The 18,179-nt window shown below is 23.1% G+C and overlaps 1 protein-coding gene across 5 annotated transcripts in view; it reads left to right on the top strand.

Annotated features, from left to right (window-relative positions):
* LOC122510353 (tyrosine-protein kinase Src64B) overlaps positions 1 to 18,179 on the top strand; it is a 132,094-nt gene that overhangs the window by 2,334 nt on the left and 111,581 nt on the right. For 3 of the 5 annotated variants that reach the window (XM_043624933.1, XM_043624929.1, XM_043624932.1), the window contains exon 2: positions 239 to 861. The exons of the other annotated variants lie outside the window; for them this stretch is intronic. The gene's annotated coding sequence lies outside the window, so the exon portion shown is untranslated. The remainder of the gene's footprint in view (positions 1 to 238; positions 862 to 18,179) is intronic. 5 annotated transcript variants of the gene reach the window in all.

Genomic DNA, 18,179 nt, shown 5'->3' with positions numbered 1-18,179 from the left:
TCTATTTCCTTATATTTATTTTTGCATGAATTCAGATGCTGTTTCTATTTATCGTTATTTCTAATTTTAAAGACTTTTCGATCGAAAATCAGATAGTGGAGTAAACTTTGCAACATAACGGAAAGGTATTTAAAATATAGATAGTTTGATTCGCACGATGACTAAGTAAGCTTGTTCATCTCATCTAGCTCTTTAAAATTATTTTAAGGATTTTAGACTAATTTTTGATATTTTGCAGGTAGAGGTATCAAATTGGTTATTAAAAGGATTCTTGGGAATAGAATGATTACAAATTACGATTACAAAAATTGATTGCACAAATGATTGACGATGGAAATTCAATACAAGACTCTCGAGGCAGACATCTAAGCATTGATGAGAACAATAAGTTCCCTTGTTCCGAATCGTTTGGACTGATTGATTTTTTCTCTCTCATCCTGGGACTTGAATCGAGTATATAAAAACTTTTCTACGCTCCTGTTATTACTCCTTTGGCTGAAATCTAGTTACGTTACTGTTGATGGGAACTAGAAATTCTATGGTGGCGAGAGATGGAGTGTTGGATGATAGTGGGGAGCAGCTTTGGTAGTATGTATCGTGCCGGCTGCGCAAGAGCAGCCTGGAAGGCAGAATTTTTCAATAATGAACAACCCGTGGTAACTGTCAGTTGCTGTCAGTTCGGCCAGCCGTGTATTTCGTTGATTCTCGCGAGACACGTTTTGTTTGTGTCCAGATGTGCTTTGGAAATGTGCTTCACAGTTATTAGTTTCACTGGAAGGAAAAAATAATTTATCAATTAACAATCGTCAAGGATTATTATTTCAACAACTATTGGTTTAAATCAAAATCATCAGAAATAAGGTATGGATAGAGGATTAATTTTGGGGTTTTTTCTGTTTTTTTTTCACCTATCCAGGCATCAAAAAGTTGCGCATGACACCAAGAGAGTTTGATCCACCTACCAACTCACCGTCATAATAAACAAACGAACGCCATTGACCTTTAGCGATCATTGCCTCCGGTTTTTTAAATCCACCCTAAGGTCCTTGCACTCAACATATCTCGCCAAGCAGGATCGATCCCTACTCTTTTCAATTTTTAATCCTAATCCTAAGAGTTTGTTGGGTAGGACTTCTTCTTTCGTCTTCTTTCTCTCTCTCTTATAGACTTGTTGCGAAGTGACCCCCCTGAGAGGGGGGTTGAGAAGTTTGTGTTTGTGTGTGTGTAGTGTGCTAGAAAGAGTCAACAAACCCAGATAGAAACTTCAAACACTTTTGGAAACAAGTGCGCACACTCGTTGAGTTGTTACCATCTTATTAAAAGGGAATTTTTTTTCCATGTTTGTCACTGAGAGAGAATGAGAAAGAGGCACAAAAAATTCAAAGTTTAATGACATTAAAGAAATGGCCAATTAGATTTCAAACGGATGTTCACTTTGGACCAGATTAATGTGTGTGGGTTGTGATGTGCAATAAAGATTCGTTGATCGTTATTAGCTATTATCTTTGATCAGTATTATTAGCCATTAGCTGCCTTGGATCTTCGCTGTATATAATATTGTCGGTAAACTGAAAGATGAGGAGGCTGAAGGCCTTCTTGTTTTTTAGGATTCTCTTTCTTGAAGGAATCAACTCGCTAATGTTCATTATCAAGATTATTGCAGAACAATGGCATTAATCACTCTTCTCGGAATAGTAAACAAAGAATATTATCTCTCGACTTTAATTGATATGCTACAGTAATATCGTAACTTCTTTTTTTTCTTTTTCTTCTATTTCTCCTATTTTTCTACTTCTTTGTCAAGGAATTGAAATTTCTATTTCTCTCCTTGTTTTCACTTGACAACTATTTCTCCTCTTTTTTTGCTTCTTTATCGAGGAATTGAAATTTCTATTTCTCTCGTTTTTTTCCCTTGTCTACTATTTCTCCTCTTTTTCTTTCTTTTTATCGAGGAATTGAAATTTCTATTTCTCTCGCTTTTTTCACTTGTCTACTAAAAAGAAAGACTACTAGAAAGAAAGAAAGTCTTTCTAGAAAATATGTCCTTTTTTTAATAGATGAGTGAAACTTTATCTTATTATTAATTTTATCTTTTTAGTAACTGAGTGAAATTTCGTCCTTTTTAGTAGATAATTTCTAGGAGAGAGAGAATTTGTTCAATTTTCATTAATCGAGAGATATACGGATGAATGGGTGTTTAAATTATCGTTTCAATTTGAAACTAAAGTTGACTGAAGATTGCAATTTTTTGATATCGGAGAAATTCAGAATGTTTATGATCAACGATTGAGAGAAAAATTCGTGGGTGAAGTTCACAACGTTTATGATCAAGGATTGGGAGGAAAAATACTTTTTACTGCAGAAAATAATATTTTTTGTTTACAATTTTTCTTTTTCAAGTAATTTTTTTAATCGAGAAATATTGTGGAAATTCTTTTTTTATTAGATAAAAGTTTAAATAGAAAAATATTTTTTCCTCTTTGATTATAAACTTTGCGAACTTCACCGACTGTATAGAAAAATCATATTTTTCATTTTCGAAACATATTTTAAATAAATAAATTTTCATTTTTCATTTGAAAAATGAACTTTAGGGACTTCGAGTGTAATATTTCTTTTAGTTCTGTATAGAAGAGAATACAATGAAGCCATAAAATTTGCGCCTATTGAACGCGATGAATTAATATAAAAATGAAATTATTGTACAGAAACAAATTAAGATGGAATTTACGATTCGCAATCCATCTCATATCTTTTTGAGATCTTGATGGATGATTATCCTGATAGCATGTAGTCTTCTCATGAACAACACCTCAGGAGGGTAATTTCTTTAATAAGCATTTCATGCATATTTAAATCCTTCCTCGCAAGATCAGGTTTTAGAGCTTTTTATACACTGTGAATTTTACTTATTTATTTTTTTTTGTTTTTTATACTTGTCCTTTAAAAAGAAAACTGGCCTCGGGTTCACGTGACTATTGGTGTACTTTTTGACACTTTTTTCATCTCATACAACTATTTAGCTACTATTTTAATAAATTTGTTATTTATTTTGTTAAAAAAGTAACCATGAAATAATAATAACCACAAATAATAAATAAAACAAGATTTTAAATATCAATTTTACAGTGAAGAAATTAATTCCAAGACTAAAAAAATTGAAGACGATAATTTATGAAAAGAATGCAATTATTTTAACGAATTTTTAATCAAATTTTTCACAAAAATTCAATTATTTTCAAAAACAGTCAAATTTTCACAATAAATCAATTATTTTAAAATTAAAATACAATTTTCATAAAATTGTCCGAATGAAATCAATTATTTAAAGTATTTTAATGAAACACTTCGAATTAAATAAATTATTTACAAAAATTTTGTTAAAATTTCTTTTAAAGAATTGAATTATATTTTCAATGTAATTTTTGTTGAATTCCTCGAAAGAATCAAATTATTTTTTCCATAAACAATAGAATTTGTCGCAAGAATTCAATTAATTTGAATGTGATTTTAATTAAATTCATCAAAATAATTCAATTAATTCTTTTCAATTTTAATTAAATTTTTTTTTTAAATTTATTTATTACAAAAAGTTTTAATTAAATTTTTCACATGAATTCAATTATTTTCACCAATATAATAAATTTTTTCGCAGGAATTCAATTCTTTTCAATATACTACTATTTTATTGAATTTTCAGGAAACAATTAAATTATTTAGAAAACTTGATAAAATTTTCTAAGAGGAATCAATTATTTTTAATAATTTTGATAAAATTTGTTTATTATAAGAATTAAATTATTTTTAGTAATTTAATTGAAAATAATTGAATTTTCGTAAAAAATTAAATTAATTTCATAAAAAATACTAAAATTTTTCCTCAGGAGTTCAAAATTCAATTATTTTCAGTTTTTAGTCTAATTGTAATTAAATTCAATTATTTTCAGTTTTTAATAACAAGTTCTTTATCAAAAATATTAAAATTTTGCTTTAGGAATTGAAGGTGTTAAAAAAAATTAATTTAATTCTTTGCAAAAATTCAATTATTTTGATAAATGATAAATTTCATCGTAAAATTTCAATTATTTTCAATAGAATTTTAATTGTATTCCTCGAAAAATTCAATTTATATCTATAAAATTTACTAAAGTTCTTCAAAAAAATTCTGTTATCAAAAATACAAAAAAAGATTTTCCACAGGAATTAAGGTATTTGAATAAAATTAATTTAATCCTTTTCAAAAATAATTTTTAATTCCTTGCAAAAATTCAATTATTTTTATAAATAATTTAATTCTTCGCAGGAAAATTCAATTATTTCTAAAAAAATTTACTAAAATTCTTCGAAAGAATTCAGTTATTTTTAAAAATTTTGATTAAATTTCTTTGCGAGAATTCAATTTTAGAAAACTTGACTCGTTCTATCAATTATTTATTTTTGTACTTAAATAATTGAATTCTCAAAGAATTTTGGTATTAGAATTGATTTAAAATTGAATTTCAGTTAAAATTTTAGAAAATAATTGAATATTAGAAGGCGATATAGTAGGAATTTTGAGAAACAATTAAATTTCAAAAAGTTTTTAAAATTCAATTATTTTCTTAAAAAATTGTTAAAGTTTTGAATAATTTTATTTAAATTTTCTTAAAAATAATTAAATTTTGGAAGAATTACATTGAGTAAAAAATTTATTTGGTTCAAATAATTGATTACTTGCCTATTATTAAAGAAATATTTACTTGAATCAAATAATTTTCATTTCAATCAATTAAATTGTTCTTGAATCAAATACTGAAATTATTATTTGTTCAAATACAACTTATTTGACTCAAGTAAATATTTATTCAATAATAGGTAGGAATCAATTATTTGAATCAAATAAATTTTTTCCAGTGCAATTCTTTAAAAATTTAATTATTGTCTAGAATTTTTAAATAAAATTATTTAAAACTAATAATTTTTTAGGCAAATAATTAATTGTCTAATTATTTCAAATAGATATTTAAATTTGTTGAATCAAACAAATTTTGTTTTTCAGTGAGCCTTTACAATTTTTAGAAATAGTTCAATTTTAAAAGGTTTTACATCGGAATTATTAAAAATTGGTATTCCTTTGGAAAAATTAATTAGTATTCAAATAAATTGAAGAAAAATTGTTCGATTTTTGAATAATTGAGTTTAGACATTCTGAGAAAATTAGGTATTTAAAAAATTGTGTAGTTAATTCACAAAAAGGCCTGAGAAAATAAAAAAAGAAAGATACAAAGATAAACAGTAATAAAATTACAATAATGAGAAGAAAAAATGATCTCGGAAAATAGAGATAAATATTAGTATTTTTAATAGTTGGGTAAAAATAAATAATATATAACGACACACGTTCTATAAGGAGGAATCGTAATATTGTATTTGAGCGCGCACCTTCGGGTCAAAGAGAGAGTGGTTTTGTTCCGAAACAAAGCGGCCTTTCGCTTACATTACAATTTGTTTATGAAACATGCGTTAGTGTTTGTGTAATTACGCCCGCTCTGTATATGATAGTTTTATTAGCACTTTCAGTATATGCGAGAGAGTATCATCCCCTCAATTTATATATCTTATCTCTCTCTCTCGTGTTTGATTCCCTTTTGTGAGATTATTCATTCGTAGGACAAAGTGAACCTGCAATTATAATCATGAGTCGGGTGGTAATAATGAGGAAAATGAAATGCCACCTTTGAGATATTTAATTAAGATCAGAAAAGACTTGTTTGGAAATTATAGAGTGTATATAGAGGGAAAGAGAGAAAGAGAGAAAGAGAAGGAGAGAAAGAAAGATAGTTATATACCATTCAAGTATATAACTCTTTGAGTTCTCCTCTTTTTATGTATATATATATATATACAGAACTTTGATAAAAACTAGACGTCCTATAAAAAGGAGTGTAATTCTATGGAATGAAGTACATGTGCACATACACACCTGCAATATATACGATGCTATTTAACTGGCAAGTTGAGAGGATATTGTTTTCAAGATTGTTTGATTATTTTCCAGAAAATAAATTTTCAATTTCAAACAATAAAGTTAAAGAGTCGTGAAATGGGATGAAATTATTTTTAACTTCTTTTGTTTTGTAAAATCAGTGGTTTTATATTAATTTACTATTATTTTTGGAGTCGAATATCGAATTTGGTCTTTTTTTCATCAAATTGAAGCTTTTTTTTATTAAAGAAGAGCTTTTTCCTTTTTTTGTGTCTTGAAAAACGACGATGGTCTTGTAAATTAATTTTTACAATTTTTGGAGTCGAATATCAATATTGGGTTTTTTTTCCATCAAATTGAAGCTTTTTTTTTATTAAAGAAGAGCTTTTTCCGAAACACTCAGAAACAGTTAGAACTTTTTTTTTACTCAGAACTTTTTTAGAATTTATTTCCGATTCAGAAAAAATTTGTATCGAAAAACGACGCTGGTCTTGAGAATTTTTTTAATCAATTTTTAGAGTCCAATATCAAATTTGCGCTTTTCTTCATCAAATTAAAGCTTTTTTTTATTCAAAAAAAGCTTATACGGAGGTACTCAGAACTTTTTTAGAATTTATTTCCAATTCAGAAAAAATTTGTATCGAAAAACGACGCTGGTCTTGAGAATTTTTTTAATCAATTTTTGGAGTCCAATATCAAATTTGCGCTTTTCTTCATCAGATTAAAGCTTTTTTTATTCAAAAAAAGCTTATACGGAGGTACTCAGAACTTTTTTAGAATTTATTTCCGATTTAGAAAAATTTTGTGTCTTGAAAAACGACGCTGGTCTTGTAAATTTGTTTTTACAATTTTTGGAGGCGAATATCAAAATTGGTCTTTTTTCCATCAAATTGAAGCTTTTTTTTATTAAAGAAGAGCTTTTTTCGAAACACCAAGGTACTTAGAACTTTTTTAGAATTTATTTCCGATTCAGAAAAAATTTGTATCGAAAAACGACGGTCTTCTTGAGAATTTTTTTTTATCAATTTTTGGAGTCGAATATGAAATTTGGGCTTTTCTTCATCAAATTAAAGCTTTTTTTTATTCAAAAAAAGCTTATACGGAGGTACTCAGAACTTTTTTAGAATTTATTTCCGATTCAGAAAAAATTTGTATCTCGAAAAACGACGCTGGTCTTGAGAATTTTTTTTAACAATTTTTGGAGTCAAATATCAAATTTGATATTTTTTTCATCAAATTAGAGCTTTTTTTATTAAAGAAGAGCTTTTTCCGAAACACGGAAGCACTCTGAATTTTAGAATTTCTACTAGATAAGTAGTAAAATTTACTAATTTAAAAACAAAAAATCAGTCACCAATTCAAAGTAGTAAATATTTTAACCAATTCAAATTTAGAGAGTACATTGACTTTAATTAAACAAAATTATCTAAAATTTTTTTGTATTTAAATTAATTGTTATCAACTCTGAATGAAAAAAAACGGACAATTGATAAATTTATATTTCAAATTAGGAAAATAAATTATTTATTATTAGAAACATTTGTAATAGAGTATTTAAAAATATTTGTAGATCTCAACATTTATTTTAAAATTTAGAAAAATTACTTCAAATATTTTTAAAAGTTGTAAATAATTAAACAATAAATTCTCTAAAAGACGTATGATCAATTTTTTTAGCGCAATATTTTCAAAATAAACGGGCACAAATAACAATTTTATCATATCGTATATTAAAGTTTCGAGTCACGTTTATTTCAGTTGTAAAATTTTTATACACGATTTGCTAGAAATATATTCTTTTGCGTAATTTGCAAAGAAGTTCTTGAAATTCAAAACTATAAAAATTCACAATAATAGGCGATTGACTATTTCACTATTTATTTCATACACGTGGAGGTAATCGATATTTTATCTTGGAGAATTCACAATAATATTTATTGTAAATTTATTATTTATATTTTTAATATTCATTATTATAATTTTAATAATTTATTATTATTAATATTATTATCGTTATGAATTCTGTGTTTAAAATATTTATTCTATACATTTTAAATCGTTTCCTTGAAGAAAAATATTATATGTGAGATGTAAGAGATTTTTTAATGGATTTTTCTCCTTTAGTAAGAAATAAAAATGTAATGAAAATCCAGAAAGAGAATTCTTTAGTTTGGTACGTTTTAATAAATGTTCCTAAAGTTAGCGTCGATTTTCAGCGTCGAAAACAATTATTTTTGGGGTTTTTAGAGACGAAAATCTCACTAATTTCAGTTCTTTCACACACCTAGGAAAAAATTACGAGTTCAAAAAAACGTTCATGGTACTTTTTTTAACCCAAAATCTTTAAAACAATTATTTGGTTCTTTCGAAATTTGAATTGGTAAAAATGATAATTAATTTCAATTAGTGACTGACATTTTGCTTTCGAATTTGAAAAAATTCGAATTTTACTTAAAAATTAGTAAAAATTACTATTTATTAGTAAAATTTACTAATTCAAAAGCAAAACGTCACTTACTAATCCAAATTAGTAAAAACTTTTTATAATTGAAATTTAAAGACTTCTTTTCAAATTCTTTTAGTAAATTTTATTCATAAATTAATAGACATTATTATTTATTAGTAGAATTTTCTAATTCAAAAGCAACAATTTTAATAAATTGGTAAAATTTCCTAATTTAAAAGTAAAATTTTTAATAAATTATAGTAAAATTTATTAATTCAAAAGCAAAACGTCAATCGCTAATTAAAATTAGTAAACATTTTTAATAATTTAAATTCAAAGAGTTCTTTTAAATTTCATAAAGAGAAAAAATTGTCTTCGACTCTCAGTGTTGGCGCTAACTTCAAGACCTCTTAATGAGAAATATTCGTAGATCGCGGAGAAGGTGAAATTTATAGAACTATTTACAACTTAATTTAAATAAAGACGCTTTCTAAAACTCAGCCTAAAGCTATACTAATTTTTTTTAGCAATTAAACTAAATGAAAAATAAAATAAAAAAAAAACCGAATTGAGAATGGCGCTAAAAGTAGAGTAAATAAAATTAAAAGAAAAAATCTGTACTCTTGAAAGCAAATTATTGACGCAGTTTAAATAAATTTGAAAGTTTTTGCAAATTAAAATCAGAACCCTTTGTTGTCTGGAATTATTAGTTTTTCTATTTTATATAATATTAGATTTTATTGAATTTATTAGATTTTATTTTTTTACATAAATATTGTATACTGCATTATGAGAAGCGACTGTGAAAATATGAAATCCACGTAGGTGAAACTCCTTTTGTTGTGAAAATTAAAAATGAAAATCTATAGATTAGAGTACGTGTTGAATCCGGTTGTTGTTAACGGGGCGTAACCGATCATGAAATTGCCATTGGCGCATTTGAAATTCGAACATGCGTGGGGCAGGTGCCCATGACAGCTTGTAAACTGGTTAGATTGGTATAGACCACATTTCCACTTTCCGGTAAGGAATTCCATTTGAGAATACGTACAATTTTTTTCGTTCCACACATATCGCAAAAATGTGTGAATTTTTGTTATATTCTTCCGAAAGATATTATATAACTTTTCGAGGGGGTGATACCAATTTTTGTACATACTTTGTCCAAAAGTGCAAAATATTGTCATATTTGTAATATTAGAGGGCATTTTATTAAAATTACTACACTGGAAAAAATTTATTTGATTCAAATAGACGATTACTTGTCTGTTATCAAAACAAATTTTTTTTGTATTAAATAATTTTTATTTATGCATGAATTAAATGGTATTTGCTTTAAATATACAAGTCAGTGAAGTTTTGACAAAGTTTATGATAAATAATTGTCGGGGAAACAAAATTTTTGACAGAAAAGACAGGAAAAAAATTTTTTGTCAGAGAAATTAAGAAAATTGAGACTTTTTTTGATTTAATTTCAAAAAAGGCGACTTTTTCGACTTTTCTTTCAAACATTGCAACCAAATACCATAATTTTTAGTAAAAAAAAAGTTCAACATAATATTTTGATTTTTATAATGCGAAAAAATCCGAATCCTGGAAAATTATTGTTTTCTAAAGTTATTTGTGCTTATTCTTGAAATCTAATTTTTCTTAAATATTTCCCAATTTATTCAATTTTAAAAGAGTTGCGTTCACAATTTTTCTTCGCATTAATTCAATTATTTTGATAAATAATCAAATTTTTTTACAGAGATTCAATTATTTTGATAAATAAATAAACTTTATAGGTTTACAATTATTTTCATAAACGCAATAAAACTCATCGCAGAATTTCAATTATTTTTAATACAATTTCAATGGAATTTCTTGAAAAATATAATTATTCTTAAAAATTTTATTAAAATTCATCAAAGAAAATCAATTAGTTTAAAAAGCCTTTTTATAATTTATTTATTAGAATTTAAGTATTATTGTGAATAAATTTTTAATTAAAATTTCTTGAAAGAATTAAATTATTTTCAAAAATGTTAATAAAATTCTTTTTAACAATTCAATTTTTTTTCAAAATAATTTTAATAACATTCTTCGTATAGAAATTTAATTAATTTCAATTAATTTATCAAAATTCAATTATTTTCAATATCTACTATTTCAATAAAATTTTACAAAAGAATTCAATTATTTTCAAAAGTAATATTAAAATTCGTCTCATAACAATTCAATTAGTTTCAAAAACTTTTCTCAATTCAATCAATTTTTTTTTACTGAGATTCAATTATCTTTAATAAAATTTTAATCGAATTTCTCGAAAATTATAATTATTCTTAAAAATTTGATTAAAATTCGTCGAAAGAATTCAATTATTATTAAAAAATTTGTTGATAAAATTCTTTATGAGGGTTCAATTTTAAAAAACATTCAATTCTTCAATAAATTATTTATTTTTGTATTTAAATAATTGATTTTCTCGTAAAATTTTCTAATAAAAATATGAAATATGAATTTCAATTAAAATTTTAGATAATAATTGAATATTAAACTCTCTAAATTTGAATTAGTAAAAATATTTTTTAATTTGAATTAGTGAATTAGTTTAATTTGAATTTCTTGCTATTGAATTAGCAGATTTTACTAATAAATAGTCGTTTCTACTAATTTAATTGTTAAATTTACTAATTCAAAAGCAAAAAGTCAGTCACTAATTCCAATTTGTAAACATTTTTACTAATTTCAATTTAGAGAGAAAATATTATAGTGTGAATTTTTAAAAATAATTTCATTTTAAAAAGGTTTCAAGTTATAATCTTTGAATGTTTGAATTTTTCATAAGACTTTTAACTAAAAATTGTGTAGATTTAATTGTTTTTAAAAAGTTTAATTGAATTTTTTTAAACTTATTTGAAGTTTTTATTTTCTAATATTTTATTGAAGAATTTTCGAATAATTGATGAAATTTCGAAAAATTGAGTTTTAAACTCGATTGTCAACAAAAGGATTTGAAAATTTTCAAAAATTATTAATATAAAATAATAATTTTATCAGTCGGTAATTTTTAATTATTATAAAACATGAAGAAATCGATTGCTCCGAGTCGAAGACTCGGAGTGATTGATTTCTTTATGTTTTATAATAAATAATAATTTTTTATAAGTTGTTTAATTTTAAAAAGGTTTGAATTTGAAATTTTTCAAAATCTTAATATTAATAAAATTAAATATTTTCAGTATTTTAAAATAAATATTTCCAAAAATTCAAATACATACAAAAATAATAACATTTTAGAATTATTTTTAACATTTTGAAGAAAACAGTCATGTTCAAAATTTTAATTTTAAAATTCATTGGAAAATTAATTCTTTTTTTCAAATTATATACAAAAATTCGTTTAAGAAATTCAATTATTTTCGAAAAATTACATTAAAATATTTTTAAAAACTAATTGTTAGAATTTTTTTATAAAATCTTTTTTAAGATTCAATTATCTTCGAACAATGTAAATAATAATTTATGAAAATTTACATTTTGGACTTATTAAAATTTTCGAGAAATTATAATAAAATAATAATTTATTTTAAATTTATAATTAAAATTTATAGTTAAAAATAGTTTATAAAATAGTTTATAATTAAAATTCTTTAAAAATTTGATTATTTTTATTTATATTTTTCAAAAATACAATTATTTTTAAAAGATTTTACCAAATTTTAATTGTTTGGAAATTTTTCAAAATTAAAAAACTATTATCTTCTAAAAATTATTTAAAAATATTTTTAAAAAATTTATTGTAAGAATTTCTTTATAATTTTTTGAAAATATACCTTAATAATTTGAGAAAAAACTATGGAGAGTTATGATTATTATAAAAAATTGAGTTTTTGTATTTAAATAATTGAATTCTAGATGAAATTTTGGAAAATTATTTAAATTGCATAATTGATTCAGAGATGAAGTTTAGTTGAAAATTGTAGAAAATAATTAAATTCAGGAAGGGTTATAAATTTATAATTTTATTTATAATTTATATTTTATTTATAATTTTATTGATAATTTTATTTATACTTTTCAGTTTATATATAATTTTAACTTTAATAAGTATTTAGAGAATTTGATTAAATACATATATAATACATATTTGCAATCGTTATACAATATATGAATTATCCATATAAAATTGCGAACCAATTTAGTTTGAAAAAAATACTGCTTCATTGGTCAGAAGAAATTCTCCTGCGCTCAGCAAAAAAAAAATTATTAAAGTCAATATAAAACGAACATTTCTGATTAATTATTGATGAAGCTCACAATATTTTTTTTTTCTCTTCTATATCATTGCACTTTTCACAATTGCGATCGTGTAAACAGTAATTATTTAATTGTGCTCTTTGATATTATAAAGTACCAAAAGGATTATCAATATAAGGACAATAGGTCAAAAATTTATTTTTAAATTTCTATATATCAGACTTCATTTATTTATAGTAGACGGTTCAATATCTTTAAATGTCATCGTATCATGCACCGGATATCGAAGATTTCTCTTTTATTTTTTCGCCAACGTTTTCTGTATAACATAAGTGACGTTTTATATATTGGATATTTTTTTTGCAAAAAATTTTCCTTTTTTAAACTTATATACTTACGTAAAAGTCGTCTAAAAAATTATTGTTCTTTTTACATTATTTAATTATTATTAATTCTTTTTTTTTTACATAAGAATAAGAATTTTAAAATAATTAAAAATAAAAATAAGAAAAAATAAGAAAAAATAAGAAATAATAAAAATAAGAATTTTAAATAATAATTATTGCATATTTTTGAAAATTTATTTAAATATTTGTGGAAAGATTTCTTTTTTTTTTTTGGTTAATTAGTGGGAAAAAAATATTTATGAGTTAATTACAAAATGCGGTGGAAATTTTCATATTCGCATGAGTTTATGGTGTGTTAATGAATATTTTAGTTTTCAAGTTTGAGTTAATGCGTGTATAATATATTTTTGAACAAACGGGGAATTAAGTACCGACACTGCATTTAAAACGAGATATCATTAAATCAGAATATTGTGTGTATATTTATAAAGCAAGTCAACTACTCATACAACTTTTGTGCATATACTCTAATTTTATTTCTATGAGTCATAAACCGTAATTTCTCGTCAGAGTTGATAAAAATAGTTTTGTCACTATATTTTACACTTTCATAAAAGAGTAATGAAAGTCGGGAATAATTTACAATTATTATTATTATTATACATTTTTGCGTATATTGTAATTTTATTTTCCAACTAACGAGTAGAAAATTGAGAAAAAAAACAGGAGAAGAATTTTACGTAAAATCAAGCGAATAAACGAAAACAATTTTATTTTTATTAATATCATTATCATCTTTATATTATTATTATCTCGTTTTTATAAATATTTTGAATATTTTTCTATTTTTCTATTTTTTTATTCACTCTAAATCTGAATTAGTGAAAAATAATCATACTCTCAATTTAAATTTATTAAAGATAATAACTAATTTAATACTAGAAACTAGAAAGTCAGTCACTGATTTAATTAGTAATATTTTGTTAATTAAATATTAGAAAAAATAACTCAAAAATAATAAATAAAAATAAATATAATAATATAAATTAGTAGTTGAATTCACTTTTACTTAATGTCAAAATCCAAAATTTTTAGTAACTTTCTAGTACAACAAGAAAAAAGTTTTTGTTGATTTAAAAAAATTATCTGCTTTGACTTGTTTCCTCGATTGAAAATATTTATTATTCTTTGACAAAAACATTTCTTTAATTGAAAAAAAATTCATTTGATACAAAAAGAATGTATTTGACTCAAAAATAATATATTTAACTCAAAAAGAATTTTTATTTGTTTCAAAGAAATTTTCCATTTTAAATTAAAGAATTATTTATTTGGCCCAATATAGATAACAAAATTTCTTTGATTTTATGAACGAAATTTCTTGGATTTAAAAAAAATTTGTTTAAATCATGAAAATTTTCTTTGAATCAAAAAATTAATGAATTAAATTAATTAATTTCTTTAGAATCGTTTTGTTTCATTCCAAATAAAATTTTTTAAAAAAATAAACACGGGTTTTTTTATTCAAAGAAAATTTTCATGATTTAAACTTTATAGAATCGTTTTGTTTCATTCCAAAAAAAAAAAAATTCTTTCAAATAAAACAAGGGTTTTTTGATTCAAAGAAAATTTCTTTGATTTAAACAAATTTTCTTTGAATCCAACAAATTTGTTTCCTTAGACCAAAAAAATTTGATTATTGATATAGAGCTAAAGAAAAAATTCCTTTTGAACAAATAAATTGTTTTTTGAATCAAATAAATGTTTTTTTAAATCAATGAAATGTTTTTTGAATCAAAGAATTTTTCGTCGATTGAAGAAATAATTTTTTAATCAGAAAATTTTTTTTGAATCAAAGAAATGTTTTTTAAATCAATGAAATGTTTTTGAAAAAAAGAATTTTTCATCGATTCAATAAATATTTTTTTAATCAGAAAATTTTTTTTGAATAAAAGCAATGTTTTTTAAATCAATGAAATGTTTTTGAATCAAATTTTTTTTTTATCGATTCAATAAATATTTTTTTAATCAAAAAAGTTTCTTTGAATCGAAGAAATGTTTTTTAAATTAAATAAATGTTTTGTGAATCAAATAAATGTTTTTTATAATATCAATTAAATGTTTTTTGAGTCAAAGAATTTTTCGTCGATTCAATAAATATTTTTTTAATCAGAAAAGTTTTTTTTTAAAAAAGCCATGTTTTTTAAATCAAATAAACGTTTTTTGAATAAAATAAATGTTGTTCAAATCCATGAAATGTTTTTTGAGTCAAAGAATTTTTCGTCGATTCAAGAAATATTTTTTTAATGAAAATAGTTTCTTTGAATCAAAGAAATGTTTTTTAAATCAATGAAATGTTTTTTGAATCAAAGAATTTTTTGTCGATTCAAGAATTGTTTTTTTAATCACAAAAAAGTTTCTTTTGAATCTAAGAAATATGTTTTTTTAATCAAAAAAGTTTCTTTGAATCAAAAAAATTTGCTTTTAATCAAAAAAGTATTTTTGAATGAAAGAAAAAATAATTTTCAAACAAAAAATTTTCTTTGAATCAGAGAAAAATTTATATTTAATCAAAGAAATATGTTAGAAAGCAAAATATTTCTTTAAATCAACGAAAAATTTTTTTCAGTGTAAAATTAGTGAAATTTGACTATTTTTGTAGTTATAAATTTACTAAAAATTAGGTATTTTCTATTAATAATTAATTTTTTTAACTAATTGAAAAAGCAAAAATTCAGTGAACATTTTACTAACATTTTGTTATTTTTAACTAATTTAGATTTAGAGAGTAATGAAAAGTCATTTTACTTATTTGAGTTAGTAATAATTTTTACTAATTTTTGGACGTAGAATTGAACTATTTTATTATTATTATTATTTTGCCAAAAAATAACCATTAAATAATTATTGTAGCATTAGTAAAAATTATTTTACTTTCTTATCCATTTTATTTTCTTTAATTTTCAATTGAATTGGGAATTTCAAAAAAGGCACAACTCTGAAAACCGTAAGAGTCATTTTCACTGTTAATTAGTTATGCGAAAGTGACTCTTACTGTTTTCGGAGTTGAACCCGCAAACTTTTTCGAAATTCATGCACGATTCAATTTATTGTTGCAATAAACTAATAAATAAATTAATTAATTTAAAATAATTAATTAATAGGAATAAATTCATTATGATAAAAATAATAATAATATTAATTTTTAAATATTTAAAAAATTTTATAAATAAAAATATTCTTAAATAATATTATGTAAAATTGAAAGGTAGGATAAAAATGTGTTCCTCTCACTCGCTCTGATAAGGTACCGTTAAAAAGCGGCTCTCCTACAAACGAGTGACGCCTTGTCGAGAAACTCTCCTGAGTAAATAGCCCAGGTAATTGTTTGCTTAGATTCTCTGTGTGACGTCACTTTCAAACTATACCATATAATCTGTACTTGACTCGACACTTAAGGTTTAAGTTTCAAATTGACTCTTGATCATGTGCCAATTGCCTCCAATATATAGATATAAATGTCTTCTATATATAAAATGAAAAGGAAACTTTCATTCTTTAAGCGCAAATTTGTCATTGGTCGCTGCGTTTATAAAATATGTGCGAGAATGTGTATGTGTGCTTGTGTTTTATATCTTTTGCCATATCAAACACAAATGCGTGAATGTATATTTGCCTGTCGATATATATATATATAGAGAAAGCTTTCACCTTGTATACAGTTTCGATGAGAAACGTATATAATATCTATTTTATTAAGGCAAACACAATTATTTTTCTTTCTTGAGAAAACAAGTCATTTTTCTTTTCATTTACATTCTCAGGTATTAGTTTTGTTTTTAATTGTGATTAATTACTTTTGATTTATTAATTGTATACTTTTCCTTTAATTTAGAGGTTGTTGGAGTTTATTATAGGTGCTGGGTGTATCGTTTTCTATTCGTATGTTTTATTTCCGCAGTTTTTTTTTTCTTATAATAATTATATGTTGTGTCTTTTACGCATGTATAATTATTTTTTTTTGAAAGTGAAAATTTTCATATCGTTTTTAATCTTTCGAATCTCTCTCACTAATTTTTAGATTTGTTGTGATAACAATAAATCTATTTTGGAATTATCTAAAACTTCTGAAAGTTCAAATTTTAGAAAATTTATTTATTTCCTCGTCAAAATGAATTTTTATTATGCAATAATTTTGTGTCACAGTATCAAAAAAAGTTAGAAGAATAAAGTTTCTAAACGAATATCTTTGGAAAAAATTGTCAAAATGGATTATAAAATATTCTCGAAAATAAAGTTGACTAATTTAGATTTCGCACTCGATAATAAATTTAAAAAAAGTATCAAATAGTAGCTTTTAAACTAAAAAAAAGTAGTAAAAAAGTAGCTATCGAAAATATTAAACTTGACGATAAAAAAAAACTCGTTTTAGACACTTCACAAAACTGACAAAAAATTTCATTCTATATTTTATTTTGTTGAACTTTTTCTAATTTTTATCAAAAATAGTTACTTCTTTCTTATCCTACTGCTAATAAATTCAATTCCTACAACGAATTTTATTATTCATGAAAGAATTTAAATATTTATAAAAATAATTTAATTCTTGCGAAGAATTTTATAAACATTTTTGAATAATTAATTTCTTTCCGATAATTTTATGCAAATTCTAATTTAAATAATTAAATTTCTTAGAAATTTTTATTACTCATGAAAAGAATTGAATTCTTAGGCAGATTTTTACAAAAAATTTTTTAAATAATTGAATTTTGTTTGGAAATTTTATGAAAATAGTAGATATTAAAAATCATAGAATTACGAAAAGTTTTTAAAAATAATTAAATTTTACAACGAATTCTATTAAATTTTTGACAATAATTGAATGTCTGTGTGGTATTTTAATACATTTTTTTTTAAAATAATTGAATTCCTAAGAAGCATTTTATTATTTATAAAAATAATTGAATTCTTGCGAACAATTTTATTAGAATTTTTTTAAATAATTGAATTCTCAAGAAAAAATTTATAACTTTTAAAAATAATTAAATTCTTGTGATGAATATTGTTTTTATGAAAACAATTGAATTTTGCAAAGAATTTTATAAAATTGCCTCAAAATAATTGAATTTATTAAAATCTAAAAGAATAATTGAGGCCTTGGATCCAATAACTCGCCCGA

This window comes from Leptopilina heterotoma, unplaced genomic scaffold (genome assembly GCF_015476425.1).
Source record: "Leptopilina heterotoma isolate Lh14 unplaced genomic scaffold, ASM1547642v1 Lhet_68, whole genome shotgun sequence".
NCBI lineage: Eukaryota > Metazoa > Arthropoda > Insecta > Hymenoptera > Figitidae > Leptopilina > Leptopilina heterotoma.
Note: the sequence above shows the minus strand (reverse complement) of the source record. Positions and strands in the feature narration are given on the sequence as shown.